Below are 18,930 nucleotides of genomic sequence, written 5' to 3'. Positions count from 1 at the left end.
TGATCTCTTGAAGTCATGAGAAAAATGAAGAAATACTCTGGTCTCCTCTTTTCCTTGTGTCCTTGTGTTCTGTCACCTGTCAGTGTCTTTGCCTAGACCTAGCTGGGAACAGTCTGATGTGGGCATGAGACTATGCAACCGTAGGGATTCTTTCCTCTGTAATAAAGGGCTTCCTTCGCAGGAAAGAGCAAAGAGTGGGTTTGAGAGCAAACAAGTCCCTGCCTGGCACAGGACTGTACCCCCAAGCAAAGCACCGTCAAACTTTGTGCAGAAGCTAGAGAGAAAGTCCCATTAAAATTACAATATGACAATGGTGTTCAATGTTACCCTGATGGATAAATGGGTTTGAGGTAACACTGATTCTGCGTGACAGGAAACCCACACCAGAAAGTGTAAGATTTGGAAAAGTCAGAATGTAATACATTTGATCGAATGTGAAAAATGCAATAATTAGCAGATGCTATGGTTATCTACACTAAAAAGCCATGGGATTGGCAGAAAAATAATGAAACAAACTAACCAAATCCAACAAGTTGCACTAATCAAGAAAGTGTATCAAATCAATAGTACGCTTTTGTACTACAAAAACTACTTAGATAATATACTAGAGAATAAGATACTACTTATAAAACCAACCAATATGTATTTAAGACTTTAACTAATAAGTGATGAATGAACACTTTACAGAAAAAAAAATTTAAACTTTATTAAAGGATGTGAACATTTGGTTGTATTAATATGTACTCTTTGTTCATGGGTAGGACAACTCAGCAGTATTTGTGTGAATTTTCACAAAGTTCATGTGCACATTTAATGCAATTTCAATAAAACTTCTGGCAGGATTTGTTACAGAACTTGACAGACATATCCTAAAATGTATATAGGATATTAAATATGCATGAACAGCTCAGATAGCTATAAAAAAGAAGAGCAAGAGGTAAAATGCACCAGATCAACCAGCAATATACACTATAAAATTGTGATAATAAAACCCTCAAGGGCAGGCTCAAGAACATACAGCTGGATCCAGGGAACATGATGGAAAGCTTAGCATCCACGGAGATTTTGATACATGATGAAGGTGCATGCTCGGAACCGGGGGGGCGCGGTGGGTTTTGCAGTAGGTGGTACTGGGAATAGTCACCAGGAGAAATACAGCCGAATCTCTTTATGACACTATTTGTAAAGCAGAAATCTAGAGGGATTAAATCTCTTAATAAGAAGGACAAAATTAAAAAGTCAATAGTTTGTCTCTACTGATTGCTTGTCATAATTTAACTGTTCAGCTCCTGAAGGACATCTGGGTTGTTTCTAGTTTCTGACTATTACGTAAGGCTGCTGAGAACATTTGTGTACAGGTTTCTTTGTGAGCATAAGTATTCATTTCTCTGGGATAAATGCCCACAAGTGAAATTACTGGGTCGCGTTCTAATTACGTGTTTAGTTTTATAAGAAACTGTCAAACTGTTTTCAAGAGCAGTTGTACTGTTTTATATTCCCACTGAAAATATGTGAATGAGTCAGTCTCTATGCCCCTGTGCCAGCCCCGGGTCTTGTCACAATCCTTTGCTTCAGCCGTACCGACGAGTGTGTAGTAATTTCTCCTGTGGTTTAATTGGCATTTTCCTGAATGCTGATGACATTGAACATCTTTTTTATGTCCTTATGTGCCATCAGTTGTACTTTTGAGCTTAGGAAAATAGTTCATTTGAAGAATCTTGAGGCAATAAGTCCTGGAATGGGAAGAGTGCAGTACACTTACTTGATTGGGGAACTGGAAGTATTTAGAGAGGAGCTGGAGAGAAAAACCTTTCTTGAAAAGCCAGAGAAAGAGGATAGAGAAGAAAGAGATTCTTGAAGTCAAAGGCATCCTGCATTTTTTCCATTTGGTTCTATATGCAAGGTCAGCTTTTGACCTCCAATGACACCCAAATACTAGCTAATGTTAGGCCCCATGACTAGGGCATGATTCCTGTCTGTCCATCAACTTTCTTTAAGCCCAGCCTCTCTGCTGTCTGTACCCTGGTGGAACAAAACTTTTTCTTACTGAAAACATCACTTCTCAGATTCTGCCCCTTTCTGTCCTATTCCACAGAAAAAAAATTTGATCCTTACCTTATTGATTTTAGAGAGAAAGGAAGAGAGAAAGAGAGAAACATTGACCTGCTCTCTCTAGTATGCACCCTGACTGGGGATCGAACCTGCAACCTTTAGGTGTATGGGATGATACTCTAACCCACTTAGCAACCTGGCCAGGGCTCAACTGAAATTTTTATAGATCACAAATCTTAGTTGGGGACTTGAAGATCGATGTCAGTATACAGATGTGTTATGTTATCTGTTTGTTTGTTTTTTAAAGACTTTATTTATTTATTTTTAGGAAGGAAGGGAAGGAGAAAGAGAGGGAGAGAAACATCAGCATGTGATTGCTTCTCATGCACCCCCTACCAGGAACCTAGTCCACAGCATAGGCATGTGCCCTGACTGGGAATCGAACCAATGACCCTTTGGTTCACAGGTGGCCACTCAATCACTAAGCCACACCAAGCAGGGCTGTTCATTTATTTTTTTGCAGGAGGCACAAAGCAATAAAAATTTTCAAAAGTTACATTTTTATAAAATATTTCTTTTAGTTATCTCCTGACTTCTCTTGAAAAATCAAAAGCAGTGGAATATCTGAGATTTTCTTGCCTATGTTCTCCTCTAGAAACAACAATCCAAAAGAACCTATGCACCCCAATGTTCATAGCAGTGTTATTTATATTAGCCAAGTGCTGGAAACAACCTAAGTAACAACTTAAGTGCCCATCAGTACATGAGGGAATAAAAAAAACTATGGTACATTCACACAATAGGATACTACGCAGCAGAAAGAAGGAAGGAGCTCCTACCCTTCATGACAGCATGGATGGAACTAGAGAGCATTATACAAAGTGAAATAAGCCAGATGGTAAAAGGCAAATACCATATGATCTCATCTATGAGTGGAACCTAATCAATAAAATGAACAAGCAAGCAAAATATAACCAGAGACATTGAAATAAAGAACAAACTGACAGTAACCATAGGGGAGAGAGGAGGAGATAGTGGGGGGAAATAGGGAAAGGGCCATCAAGAAACATGTATAAAGGACCCATGGGCAAAACCAAAGAGGGGCAGGATCAAGGGTAGAGATGGGGATGGGTTGGCCAGGTGGGGTGTGGTGGGGGGAAAATGGAGACAACTATATGTGAACAACAATAAAAAATTATTAAAAATAAAAAATAAAAATGAAATATAGCAAAGAGTTAAAAAAAAAGCTGTGTTGACACCAAAACTGCATTCTGCACTTAAAAAGTAGACAGAGTCTTGGCAGCTGCCTTTGGTCAGGCCTGTGTGTTCCAGTTGGCTACAGTCTCCCCCACTCTCTATTACCCCCAACAACATAGTTGAGAAACAGAACATCAAAACTAGTTCAATTACAGTAGAATGTCCCAACTTTTAAAATCTCTTCTCCTTTATATTTTTACTTTAGTTACCCAACTCCTACACTTTGACAGTTGGTTTTTCCACCCTGCAGAGTGTCTATTTTCAAACTGCAGCCTAGTTTGTGAGCCTCACTCTATCCCTGAGTCAACTGTGTCAGATCAGACTGTAAGCTGGGAACACTCCATCCATGGGGCTGGGCTGAGGCTGATGTTGCTGGGCAGAGTTCACTGTGCTCCCTCCACCCCCACCAGGGTGCTGCTCTTCTGACACCACCGGCTATGCCCAGACCTTCAGAAGGCTGAACTGCTACCGACAAAATGACTCTTTCTTGAAGGTTGAAGCCTGGTCTCTCTGTCCTTAACTGAGTTTACCCCTTTCTTCTCCACTAGACACTGGCATTTGGGATTTATAGTCCATCCCCAGATGCTACTGAAACTTTTCGTTTCTCCCCTTCCACACAAGTTACACCTACTGAGCTTGCACATTTTATGACAATGCCTAGGCCGTGACCTTTGTTTATTTTCTGTTTTTTGAAGGGTACCACTCTCCCCCTTTTTCTATTCTTGTTCAATACTCATATTTCAAGTGAATAACCAAAATCATAAAAATGTAAGATAATTTCAGCACCTAAACCATGGTATAAACAAAGTTCCCATTTCATTTAATCAGTAGTAGTAGTATTCATTTGTATTTTGTTGAAAGTCATTTATCATCCTTCTTTATATTTCTAGCTCCTATGTGCTGAATGACTAGCTTCAGGTATTATTAACGCCTGGTACATAGCAGAAACTAAATATTAATAAATGGCTAAAAATGGAGGAAAGCATAGGTTAAAGTAACTAGCAATTTATTTCAGAGGCCTCTCTGTTGCCTTTTGTTGAAAAAACAAAAACAAACCCCCTGAAAATCAGATTATGTCTCATGCCTCCAGATGGCCCTTTTAAATGGCTTCTCGTTACTTTTACAATCCCAACCCTGGGTGTCGTTTGACACTTCCCTGTTCAGTCTGACAGTTCCACCCTCGGCATTTATTATTTTCTTTCTTCTTCACTTTAAGTCCCATCCCACCTTTACCCCATTCAAAAAGTTAGCTCTTTCCTTCCTTCAGGTATCAATTTAAGCATAGCCTTTTCAATTACTATTTAAATAGTTCACCCTGCAGAACTTCATAATTCTGTTTGATGTGCAGTTCTGAATCTTATATTGGCAGCTTAACAATCACCTCCCTTATCGCTCTCCCTGTGGCTTGGTTAGATGGCCTTCTGGTTTAGGCTGGCATGGCTAGTCTTTATCAGACTTTCTATCTGCTGGAGCCTGGACCATCAAAGATGAATTCACTCACATGTCTGACTGTTGGTAGGCTGATGGCTGCAGCATCTCAGTTCTTTTTCATACAGCCATTCATCCTCTGGCTCAGGCTCATTATGGGGTGGTCACAATGCTTCAACTGCAGAAAGAGAGGGAGCCTTCATGCACAGCTGGGTTGCAGGCCTCAGCTGGCGTCATGTTTACAAGACTCCACTGGTCAAAACACACTTCACAGTAGATGAAATAACTGGATGGTAAATAAATTAAATTGACAATTATTTTTAAAGAAAAACACAACTTAACAAAATTGCTTTCAATAGACACAGATCATGCACCCAGACTAATTACAATAGAACAAACAAGTTAAAGAACTCCACTAACTCAAGTGGCCCATGTGGCTTCACAGTGGATATCTACCACACTGTGGAAGATAAAATAATCTCAATTCTACTCAAACCAGAGCATATAAAAATGGGAAATTTTAAAACTCTTTCTGTACATTGTATAGCATTGCTTCCCAAACTTGGCAGATTGCAACAACAAAAAAATTATAGACCCATTTCACTAATTATTATTGATGTAAAAATCTTTAATAAATTATCAGCAAATATAATTTCACAGTGCATTAAAATTAAGGAACCATGACCCAGTAGGTTCTATTCCAGAAATATAAGGGTAGGTCAATGTTAGACAATCTGTTTGTATAATCCATTACAGTACTGCAGATTGAGGGGAAAGAACAGGACTGTTACCCTTGCCACAGAAATATATTTGACAAAATTCAATGCTCAATCACATGAAAAAGGCAAGTTGAAGGAAGAAATTGCTGGATGCTTCCTTGAACTATAACATGCTGTGTGTTTCACCCCCAAAACCTTTGTTGTACTTAATGCAGAGGGGCTAAAGTCTTTCTTGTTAAAGTTGGGGAAAAAAGTCTTCTATTTAACATTATGTCAGAATAATTACTCAATGCAATTAGTTGATAAACTCAATTTTAGTTGATAAAAAATCAACTAAAGTCATAAAAATGAGGAAATAAAAGCTAAAACTGTCTGTATTTAAAGATAATGTGATTTTATATTTGGAAAACCTCTAATAGTAAAAGGCAAGTTAATTAATAAGACAGTTTAGTAAAAAAATTTCAAAAGTTGCAGATTACAAAAAGCTTCATGTATTCATGTATTCAAATACAACAAGGTAGAAAATATAAGAGAGTGGAGACTGTGTCTCTGACAACAAAACAGGAAAATATATCATAACATTAACTTAGGAAGTAATTTCAAAATTTTCTGTGAGAAAAACTATATAACATCCTGAAAGGCACAAAATCCAGATAGAATAAATGGAAGGCCATACCATTTCTATGACTACAAAAATTCAATACCATTAAAATCTCCATTATTCTTTAAAATGATGTATATACTTAATATACTCTGTACTAAAATTTCATCAGATATTCTGGGGGTTCAGGCTCATTTCTAAGAAGATAAACATGAATTGATGGGGTATCTTGTAGAAGAAGAACAAGATATCAAACTGTTCCCTACTAAATGTTGAAAGATGATGTAAAGCCTCTACAATTAAATTTTGATTTTGGTGTATATAGACTGAGCAATGAAACAAGGTAGAAAAATCTAGGAATAGCTTCAAGTGAATTATGTTATTTAAAAATGTAACAAAGGCAGCACCTTAAATATATGGGTAATGGGTGGACTCCCACTAAGTAGCACTGCAATTACGGAAAAATGATTCCTCGCTTGAACTCCAGAGAAATTGCAAACCTATTTGTATATATAAAATTTTTATGTGTATCAGAGACTGACATAGAAAATGTGACATCAAGCAAATATTAGTCAAAAATGTAGGTGGATTTTGCTGTAACTTGATAGTAAAGAAAACTTGAAGTATGACTGAAAACTCAGAAGTAGTAAGGGAGAGAAGATGGACACATTTGATTACATTAAATCAGCCTTGTGTGGCAATTGCCTCCTTGTCAAAAAAAAAAAAAAACGAATACAATATGATTCTCTGGGAGCACTGGGGGTCGGGGCAGGGCTGGGAATATAAAACAGGAAACTGTACTCGAATGAGAATTAAATTTAAAAAAACCAAAAACAATAAAAACAGGAGCAAAGTAAAAAAGAAATCACACACAGCTGGAGAAATATTTGGCAACCTAGTCACAAAATATTAATACCCCTAACATATAAAAGCTTCTAAAACTACAGGAAAAATAGGTCAACAACTATAATGGAAAAAAAGAAAAACAGGCTACAGATAGGCACTGTCCATTCAGAGAAAATAAGATTCAAATGGCCTCAGCCATATGCAAAACATCTAATAGGAAAAATGCAAATTAAAACTTATGAAATACATTTATTCACTTAGCAGATTACAAAACTCCGAAAGATTAAAATAATTTGGTAGATGGTGCAAAAGACAGGTAATTTCACATGTTAGTGGTAGGATTACAGAATTGTACAATACCTATGGAAGAGAATTTGGTAATATCTGGCAAAGTTATATAAGTATTTGCCTTTTGATCTAAGAGGGGTCTTACTAAGTAAAATATAACCTAGTTGCATGATGGAATACTGTGTATCTTTTAAATAAAATGAGGAAGATCTCTGTACATTACCTTGATAGACCTCTAAAACATGTTTTTATGAGAAAAAGCAAGAAAGAAATTTGTTGATAATACATTGCCATCCATCTAAGAAAGATAGAATAAATATATACTCACTGATATATTTATATACACGTATCTTCTTATATTAAAGATACAGGAATAAATATAAATTGAAAAATTTTAAAGTTACCCAGAGTAAGAGAGAGAAAATGGGATGTGTTTCTTTGAATATGTCCTATTTTACAGATTTGATATTACAATTTTAAAGCCATGCAAATATTTTGCAGTATCAGAGAAGAAAATTAAATTTTATGAAGTAATCACTAAAAGTCAGAAATAAAATGAAACAAATGAACTTGACTGTCTATTCAGTTGAAAACACAGCTGCTCAGAGAGTAACTTTTCCAAGTGAGTTTACAACACCATACCATAATGACAAAAAGATTGCTCCCTCCAAAAATTCTAAATTTTTGATGGTTATGTTAGTTTGCTATTCTGGGACTGTGTGTATATGTGTAATGGAACAAATGAACTAATTAGCTTTTTTGACAGTAAGAAATGGGATTTTCAGAGTGCAAGGATGTATATAATAGATGAAATTACATAAAAATCTTGTCAACCTGGTTTTTAATTTAAAATTTGAGTATAAACTCATGTATTTTATCTTAAAAATACATTTTCTAGCTCTTTTCATCAAAATAATTGGGGAAAAAAAGACCATTTAGTGTCCCCAGGATGCAGACTTCTGCCAAAGAAATGAAGGCTTCTTGGAGAATGGCAGAACCCAGCTTAGGGCAGAAAATGAACAGTAACCCTCGAACATCTTGCCACACCAGAAACAAGGAAGGCATCCAAGGTTACTAGGGTCATGCCACAAAGATTCAGGACCCATCCTGGAACAGTTTCTGTGGGGCAACCATGGGACAATTTGAGAATCAATCAGCTTAATAGTTTATGAGGTGAAACACACCAATTCTGTACAACTCAAGGAAATAGTATTTTCCGTAAAATAAACCTGAATGTGATCATGCCTAGTCATACTACTGATGTCAATACCAGTTTATGATAAGTAAGGGGTCGGAGGAGCACATTTGCCTGTAGAGCAAAAGAGATTTGAGATATACCAACATATCATTCATTGTACTCAGTATATGAACTTGTGTTTGAATACCAATGCAAATTAACCACAAACTAATAAAAGTAAGAAGGAAAATTAACAAAATTAAAATACTGGCTGGATTTTAAATAATGTTAAGGAACTGCCCCTGTCTATTTTTGCCTATGTTTGAAGGATAAATTTTTGTCATTTATGGGCATATACAAAAACAAGTACATCTGATATGGAATTATATATTTATATATGTGTGTATATATTTGTGTATGTATATGTGTGTGTATATATATATATATACATATACACATACACACAAATATATATATATATATATATATATATTTGCTGAAAATAACTTGCAGTAGGTTGAAATGAATATGAAAAAAGATGTAAGATTGGCCACAAGTCGAGAGTGTCGAACTGCATGGTGGCATATTTGAGGCATGTGCTGTCTGCTTCTATATGTGTTTACAAATTTTCATGATAAAAAAGGAATCTTAATAAAAATCATGGCAAAGAAAGATATCCTTTACATGGTATTTATTCCCTTAACCCCAAATTCCTTTGAAGGTTACTTTGCATCAAATAATGCATATTATTCATTAACAGTTTTGCCTCTCACAGTAGGTTGTTAAACCTGATTTATATAATCTTTGTATGCTCATATCTTTATTTTTTATTTTTAGAGAGAAGGGAAGGGAGGGAGAAAGAGAGGGAAAGGAACACCACTGTGTGAAAGAAACACCCCAACCAGACACTGGGCCACAACAACCCAGGCATGTGGCCCAACAGGGAATCAAACCAGTGACCTTTCACTTGTGGGACAACACCCAACCAGCTGAGCCACACTGGAGAGCACAGTATGAACATATCTTGACTAAATTTTAAAGTAATCTGAGTGAAACCTTTTAAATCCATCCTGTAAAGTTCCTTTAAATTCGCTGTAAGAAAAACTTAACCATCAAAAAAACTATAACTCTATGCTATATGTGTATGTAGTACTATGTCAGTTTATATCCTGATACGTATATGCTGATACAGGTTAACTTACATTGCAATAGCCAACAGCCTAAAAATTCAGTGGCTTAGATTTCTTTTGTGTTCATGCTTCATGTGACTTTTGGCTCAGCTTGGGGCTCTGCCCATTGTAGTCACTTAAAAGCCCAGGCTGATGGGTGCTTCATCCTGACATGTGTTTCCACAGCATCAGCTTAATGGAAAAACAAATCACAGTGAACTGTGAGCTGACTTTTAAAGATCTGTGTGGAAGTGAGAGATTCCATTTCTCCTCGCTTTTTATTGGCCAAGCAAATCGTGTGGCTCACAGTGCAATGTAATGATATAAATTGACCTTCTTACAGAAAAGGCACCCCAAACTTGGGGACATTAATACAATCTGCCATGCCATATGGAAATATTTTTTAAATGTAGGAAATTGCATTTAATGCTCCATACTGTGTGGGTGTGAATGATTATGAAAACCAATTTTTCTCTACATTGCTTTTTAACATAGCAATTTTTCAACTTTGAGTCAAAAGTATTTTCTTTCAAATCTACTTTCGGTTCACTTCTTTTTAGTCTGTGTAGTGCATTGAAAATTCTAATTAACATAGCAGCTTGAATTTGTAAAAAAGATATAATTTACTTTGTTTATCGTGATCTTGTTCCCTTTATGAGTTCTCACCAATGGGGAAGAAAATTAACTAACATTTCAGTCCCTGTCAGTGAATAAGGTAGTATTTTAAAAAATCACTTCTGTTAATGTGCTGTGTCTCTGATTTTCAAGTGGTCCACCCCTCTCCTGGTTCCTCCATTTCAAGATGGCACATGAGGCTTAATTGACCATAAGACAGAGAGAAGATCATGGGATCCCTTGGGCCCAGTGTCCCCTGGTTTCTCTGATGTGTGAATGTGGGTGCTGGGTCCTGGCTGGCCCAGAGTCCTGAAGTCTGTCTAGTGAACGTGGGGCCGTTTGCCAGTGGTGCCTCCAGTTCTTCCTCAATTCTGCTCTCCTGGAACCATAAACTTCTCTATGGCTGGGGCACTTTTTCATCTGGCTACTGGACAGGTGGTCCTCACCACAGTACAACTATCTTACTGGGAACAAGCTCCCCAGTCAGTTGCCACAGTTTTCCGTCTGTCCCCTCGTGAAACCAAGCATAGTTTGGCAGAGTAAAACCTCAAGACCTCCTGTGCAGTATAGGCTACTGGCAGGAAGGGTTTTCCCAGAACCCCCTGGGAAGAATGGGAGCAAGGGGGCGTGCCATCACTGCTGTTTCTGTCCCCTAATGCCGCACTCAGAGGTTTGGTAGGTGTATCTCATTGGCTTGTGTGTCTTTCTCATTGCCCTTCTTCCCACGTATTGAGACCAGAGGGCAGCAGGCTTTGCTTTCATTCTTCCTAAATCATATATTCTTTTTGCCTTAGAGCATCAGGTTAATGGCTGCTATCCTTTGGTCAGAAAGAAAAATTTCACACCATAGAGCACACAGAGCAAGGGTTTTCTGGCTTTGTGGTAGAAATGCTGGAGAAGGAGGAAAAGGGATTAGAAAAGTCTTTCCCTCCTGATGATGCCTGGCCCTCCTTGTGTAAAATTCTGTGAATGTTGCCCCCTTTTTTGCATTAACTCCTGCTAAAACAAGCTAGTCTCCTAGACATATGGATGCTTTGGGCTGGCCAATGTGCAAGGTCATGAACGGCAAAACAGAAAACTCATACGTGATTTTCAAAATGTTACTGAACTTACATTTATTTTCCTTCTTGTATGCACATTTTTGTAAATATAAATTAGCATCAGAAAGTAAATAAATATATATTTATACATAGTGTAAACTCCAAAGGGGTAATATATTTCTATTATTCATTTTCATTCTAACACTATACAGATAGATAGATAGATGGTATGGCTCAGGTAGCTCAACCAAGGGTTAGTAATTAGCATTTATGACAAAATCAATTATTCAAATTGGCATTATTACCCACTATTCAGAAGTAAAGGCATTCATTTTCCCAAACATAGGTCTAAGCAGTAAGAATGAATGGACAAATATGACTTGATTATGTGGGTGCCCAGTCATGGGATAAAGTACGCATTTGTCCAGAAGAGAGAATTTGAAAATGATTCAAGTAAAATGTTAGTGACAAGCAGGAAATGGATCAGGCAAAGCCTGAGATGTTAATTGATGCCATGGAAGCTTAGCACTACAGCCAAGGCAAGTGTTAGAGGGAAAACCTGAGCAAGTGCCAGGACTTCAACTCCAAAACCAGAGACGAAAACTTAATTTGTAGCAAAACAAAGAGCCTTGGCTCTTCCACACCCCTTGCAGAAACAATTGTGTGTGATCTCTTGCTGTACCACCATTTTTCTAAAGCCCTTGGAAAGCTCCATCACAAAAGAATCAGAAACCAGAACTGGACCTCATGGATTGAAAAGGATCACTTACTTATCACATGGGGAATTGCCCAGTAGCTTTGGTTCAGTTTGCTTTGATGATAACTTAGTTTCATTATTTTTCATTTCTCTTTCTTTTTAGAGTACCTTCTCTTTTATTATTCTTACTATAATCATTATCACTGTTAGTTCACTTACCAATAATGCACTTAATTATAGATTCTGCTGGGTTAAATTTTTTTCGATGCTTTGATTGTGGAAGTGTTTATTACACGGTTAAAACACACATGCGCACAACTTGCTTCGTACGGTAAGTCTGTTCCCATACAAGTATGGGATTTATAACTGATGTAACAGCAGATGAGATTTTGACTTTGATGTAATCCTATGCTTATCAATAGGCTGGTTGTGTTCCAAATAATTATCATTCAGTAGTTTTTTAAATAACTTTTTAAAGAAAGCATACTCCCACATAAAGAAAATTATAGATAGTGGGTAGGTTTACTTAAGCAACCAGAAGGTCATTTATGGAACACTGAAGGCCCTTGAAGGCCAATATAGTCCTCTCTCCTCCTTTACTAAGAGAAAAAATGAGGTTTATACAACCTAATGAGTTAACCAAGGCCATGCAACAAGTTAGTTGTATGGGTGTGGCTGGACTCTGGGGGGTCCAGACCCTAGATTGTGGCCACTGTTTCTTAGCATGCTCTTAACTCATTCCATAGTTTAAAATGATTTAAAAACCTGACAAAAGTGGACCTTTATCATAGCCTGAATTTCTTATAATCACCTGGATTATACTGAGATTGCAAATCAACCCTTAAATTCCAGTGGCTCAACATAGCACAGGTTTGATTCTCACTCTTGCTACACATGCAGGGAGGGACAGCTAGGACTGTGCTCTCCATAGTCATTCGGGAGCCCAGGTGGCTGCAGGGTCTATTGTCTTGTAGTTGCGTTATTGGGCATGGGTGATCTTTTTAGTATTGTGATACTAACCATCTTATAGTGAAAATAGTAGATACTTGAGATAAAACAAAAATAAACACATTAAAAATTCTTTTTGAACGCTAGTGCTTCAATAAAAGTAGAGTTTTTGTATACGAGGAGGTGCTCGTATATTCCAATCATGCAGCAGCCTCTGAAGAAGATATCAGTACTTTCCAGGAAGGATTTAAGAAGCTGGAGACCCTGGTTCTCTTTCTGGATGAGGAGTGACAGGGGCATGATCCTGTGTTTATCAGGTTTCCTTAGAGTTATGTTCTGACACAGAAGGAGAAGCGAGACATTTCATGAACGTGTTCACATATATCTTTGGTTTTATAGCTCCATTTGGCACATAAGATAGCTGTTATCATTTCAAGTTTATGGATTGGGGTGGAGGTAGCTCAAAGGAATTGGAGCTAAGAATATTATTTGAACAGTGTTAGGCTGTGCGGAGAGAGCTTTGATAGGACAAAGTACTTTGCCTAATGCTTGTCCACAGGCTAGAAAGGGACAGAACTAGAACAGGAATCCAAATGTACTAATTTCTGGCCAATTGCTCTGAACAGTATATTGTTTTGGCTAGAGGGCACATGTCATGTGTGATGAACGATTCTAACAATGGGATCTTTCATCTTTGAGTGTGGGTAAAAACCAATATTCTTTAACTTTACATCTGGGACTTTTAGTCTGGCTGAGCTGAGACAAAGACACTATCCAGAGAAATGTCCTCAGCCTCCTCCCATCCCTTCCCCAACCCAGTATCTACTTGAATTTGTTGATACACAAATAGGAACTTGTGGAATTGGTGAAGGAAGAAGTTTTAGTTGAGAGTGGTAGAATATGGAGGGAAGATAGTGGCAACTATTCTGCCGATTTTGTTCAAGATATCATGGTTATGGATGTTTGAAAGTGACTTTTATGGGAAAGATAGTATTATTCTGGGCAAGAAGTAAAAGAACTTAACAGAACTCTTCAGGGTACACTTTGAGGGTCTCAGGAGCACTGTTATCAGATAGAAGAAACTACTTCCCTTGGCTTCGTGTGGGGGCAACTTTGCCCGCAAGTCCCCCCTGTCCACCACAGATGAAAGTAACACTACCAAGGCATGATCTGCTTGGGAAGGGCAGGTGGCCAATCTCTCAGAGGAGAAAGGCCTAGAGCCTCTTCCTCAATGGCTTTTACTGGTTTGTAATTACTGGGTTGTAATACACAAGAATGCAGGTAGCAAGGATCAAACTGTAGATAACATTTCAAAGAAATCCGAGGGCTTAGTCTGCGTCAGTGTCTGTCGGGAAAGGGGGTTGCAGAAACTTTGGGAGACACACTAATTTCCTGCTCAGACCCTTATCATATGAATGAAAACACTCTTAGCAAAGCAGGCTTCACAGGACTTTTAGGAACTCTTTCTTATGCCCGACCACCCCAGACTCCGCTCTAGCTGGCAAGGGGCTGCACAGCCTCCCCATCATGGGTTTCAGGCTTAAGTGGATTAGAGCCAGGAAGTGCTTCTCCCAGAGGACATGGGGACTCGGGCTATGTCAGAATAGTCATGGGGCGAGGGTCCATTACTTCCTCTTTGTTGCAGCCCCTGAGTCCTTCCATGATGGCCTCCCAAGTGATTGTGTCTGACTTAGGTTGCCCCTCCTCTGAGGGGGTCTAACCAATTTCTGACTAACTGACCATGCGTTGGGGGCTGGGGGATGAAGCAGAAGCAGCGCTGCTGCCAGAGACAAGCTTTGTCTGTTTCGTGGCTCACATTCCAGAGGTCACTCACTCAGTCTTAGCCTCGGGGGGCAGTTACAACTCCTGAAACCAGGCAGAGCAGTTCCCAACAGCTTTGCAGCTGGCCCTGTGCACAGAAGGCCTGCTTATATTAGGGACTCTCAGAGCCTGCCTCTTTGGCAGGGACAGTGACATTTCATCATGTGCTGTGATGGCGACAATTTCCAAGTGGCTTTATTCAGACAAGTGGGGTCAGAAGAAAGAGAAGACAGTAAGAAAAATAATACTGCCTGATTGGTTTGTGGGCCCATGGGAAGAACCTGTCTGAGCTCTTGAAGAAATAAATGGGGAGTATTTCAGCAGGGAGAGGGTAGTCAGGACTTGGGATTGTGTCTGGCAGCTATGAAGCCAGTAGACATTAGAATTACGTGCCTTTAAAAGTATGCATACTTTCTTGAAGGAAGCAAAATCATCCAAATCAAACACATTTTTAATCCTAACTTGAGAATATGTTTATAGATTTAGAGGAAGGGAGAGGGAGAGAGCAAGAGACAGAGAGAGAGAGAGAGAGAGAGAAAGACAAAGAGAGAGACAGGGAAACATCAATGTGAGAGAAGCAGCTATTGGTTGCCTGCTGTAGATACCCTGACCAGGAATCAAACCTGCAGCCTTTTGGTGTATGGGACAATGATCCACGTAACTTTGTCACTAGGCCAGGGCCAAACCCATTTTAGTTGCTAAATNACTTGAGAATATGTTTATAGATTTAGAGGAAGGGAGAGAGAGAGAGCAAGAGACAGAGAGAGAGAGAGAGAGAGAGACAAAGAGAGAGACAGGGAAACATCAATGTGAGAGAAGCAGCTATTGGTTGCCTCCCGTAGATACCCTGACCAGGAATCAAACCTGCAGCCTTTTGGTGTATGGGACAATGATCCACGTAACTTTGTCACTAGGCCAGGGCCAAACCCATTTTAGTTGCTAAATCATTGACTCATCTAAGGAAGCAACTGTTATTTTTAAGATAAATTTTTTTCTTGTGCTGTAGAATGAGATGCTTGGAATAGTTTTAGACAATGCTTCTCTTTCAAAAAATATAGGAAACTACTTCAGAGCAATTTCTGAAAAAATTCTGCATAAGGCTGTACTTGGAAGCTGGAGAGAGCTCATGTCAGCTAATGCCCGCTGTTCAAGAGCCCAGAAGTGTGATAAAAACACATTCCACATGGTCTGGTCCCAGTTTCATTCTTCAGTGCTTGATAGTTTTAAAAGCATGACGGGTTTTCTTTTGTACTATGTCTGGGCTGTGGCATCACACAGCGTTTCATAGCATGGAAATGAAATATTCCGTCAGATTGATGCGTCCTCTCTTGCTGGACGCAGATGAATGGCTGGCACATTCTCTTACTACCACGGGCATCCAGAGATCCTGCTTGCTTTTGTCTAGAAAAACAGACATCGAGGAGGCTGCGTTTCCCATTTACACAAACTCTTATTTCATTAATTTACACGTAGAAGACAAATATAGAGTAAACACCTACAGCACAAACTTCATAAATTGTTGTACAAAGCAATGATCCCATAACCCAGTAAGAATCTTTTATTTTCTTACTCAGGAATAATTTTCTTACTTAAAACTCTTTTACTAGCAGAAATGACAGAATTTTTCCCAATGGACTTGTCATTTTCCCTCCAAATGACTGCACAACATTTTAGGTTCCCTGCCTAGCTTTCCCTTTACTCTCACGTGGACTATGGTGTCTTTAAACCAGCCATCTGCTTTCTGATGATGAAGATCTTCAAACCTGCATACACCTGGCCAAGAGATTGCAGTCAGGTTAGCTGACTGATTTGATTGAAACCTAAGCTAGTAACATTGTAGAAAGGATGATGAGAAATTATATTATTCCAGGTGTGCTATAGTATCTGCTTTCAATTCCATTTTAGAAAATATCTATATTTTCTTCTAATTTCTTTATCATATGATAAAAATAATGTATGTTCTTTGGTAACTTTTTTAAAAATTAAGAAAGGTCCTCTCTATGTGTCTCCCTCATTTTAAAAAAAATTTCCCTCTGTTACTTGTGAGATTAAATATTACAGATTTAAATGCTGTCTTTCCTCCTTCCCCTGCAAAGCAGTGCTGATGTACAAAGAAGAGAAAACGGAGTGTGATTCAGTGGGCCTGCGGGTTCACTCCCCGTTTCTTGCTGCTGCCGTCCATAGCAGTGAAATTAGCCAAAGTCCCTCTGTTCTCGATAACTATTAGCCCAGGGCAGGATTTGGTGCCTGGCATCAAAAACTGTGTGCTTTACAAACTCAGGATTGCCTTTCCCCGAACGCGATTCACTAGGAAAAGCACTGTTTTCCTCTGTTGTTAACATTCCTCTAAGGCAGGGAATAGGATTGTATCATTTATAGCTATGGAGATACAGAGGCAGAATTTTAACAATTTGTTTTCTTGTGGGTGGAACAAGGATTCGTGCACATGTGCACAGGATCCCAGTCTTCTCTCTTAACATGATGACACGTGCCTCTCTCTCCCACTACAATGTCTGTCCCTTATGGAGTGCTTACTATGTGCCACCGCTGTGTGAGGCATTTTGCACATTATGTCTGACTTTATCTTCACAATCTGCTATGGGATCCTTGTCATTGTCTCTGTGTCATGGCTGAGAAAACTGAGGCTTAGAGAAAGTAGCTCATCAACTCAGGATCCCTTGGTTAGGACTGAGTCGAGTGCCTTGGTCTCTTTACACATACTTTTCCCTATCAGACTCACCTCACACAGTCACCAATCTGCAGTGTAGTTTGATTGACTACAAATGAATAAAACATTGCTTCTTGTACCTAATATGATCATGCTATCTGAGTAGTGCCTCATACAGTGATGGACCAACATATGGATTCAGTGATTGTTGAGTGAATGAGTGAATGGGTAACACGTGTGGATTTGCATTGTGCACTGTGAAAGAGTCCACGTGTACTATTACCAAATACATTATGACAAAGGGAAAAAGAATTGAAATGTAGGACTCCATTAGTCCTACCTTTAGCCTTTCTTTCTGCATAGGCCCTGTGGACTGGGGGTAGAGGAGTAGAAAAAGAGCAAGTAGTGTTTGCTAAGGGCACTGTCAGGTCTAGTAGGAGTTAACATTGTTATAGAAGAGTTATACAAAATAAAGAAAAAGAGAGTCCGATAAACATGACCATGTCATCAAAAAAAAAAAAAAAAAAAAACCTAAGGAGAAATGGCTTGACTTTAAAAATCAATAAACAGAAAATGGACCAATCTTTCTAACATATGTATTTGCTTTTCATCCCATTGCATTATTCTAGAATATCAAAACATTGCTCTAGCTTTCCTCACTTTCCCCAAATTTATCCCAGCAAGACACTTCCCTAATCCAGTGTTTGCTTACCCTCTTCTCAATCTGTATCCCCGAGATGTCAGTCAATTGTATTTGAGCCTTTGCATCTTTCTTCGCCCAGTGCTTTATTTCTCCACCCCCAAAACTAAACAATTTTCTTATAAAATCCAAGTCTTTCTTTTGTATATTTGCATCCAGGTATGAGATAACTTCAAGAATGTAATTTCATTTAATTTAACTGTTGCCTTTTTGTTTAACTACCTAGTTAGCTCTCTGTACGCATGTGGCTTACATGTCTGCTCATATGGAATTGCAGTCCTTTCTTTTTCCAAAATAAGTCCTTTGTGGTGTTAAAAAAATTACCTGTGTAAGTTTCAGTGGTGGATTTGAGCCATACTGAGTCCTGTTTTCTCTCCTATGCAACTGGCTGTGTAGATGAAAAATCACATCATTGCCTCAAGGCAGCCTTGGAGACAGGGGCAAGGAAACACCAGAACTGGCTAATTGCAGACCCCGTCTTCTGTGATCTTCTTGAATTAAAGATGAGGGAAGGTGAGGATGCTCCAGATGTGATGGTGGCTACGGAGAAGAGGATGTCTGCAAAAATCATAGACCTGTGGCCAACATGGGTTGATCCCCAGATCTGGAACACCTACTGAAGACCGATGAGGGAGAAGCCTAGCCACTGGTTTATTTTTTTTCACATCTAAGTATCTGAGGACTAGTAATCTTTGCCACAAATTCTCTTTTTTCTTTCTATGTAGGAATAAATCATGTAATTTCTGAATAACAAAGAACAGATTTTTTTCTTTTGCTGTATCTGTGGAATGAAGATATGAATTCTATTAAAAACCCTGTAAAGTGTCTGAGTTTTATTTTTAGCTTGAACTTTAACTTGCAAGTGTCACAGTTAGGCTCATTATATAGTTCAATGCATTTTTGT

Source organism: Sturnira hondurensis, unplaced genomic scaffold (genome assembly GCF_014824575.4).
Source record: "Sturnira hondurensis isolate 20B ecotype Veracruz unplaced genomic scaffold, ASM1482457v3 Scaffold0020080, whole genome shotgun sequence".
Lineage (NCBI taxonomy): Eukaryota > Metazoa > Chordata > Mammalia > Chiroptera > Phyllostomidae > Sturnira > Sturnira hondurensis.
This window is presented reverse-complemented; position numbering follows the sequence as displayed.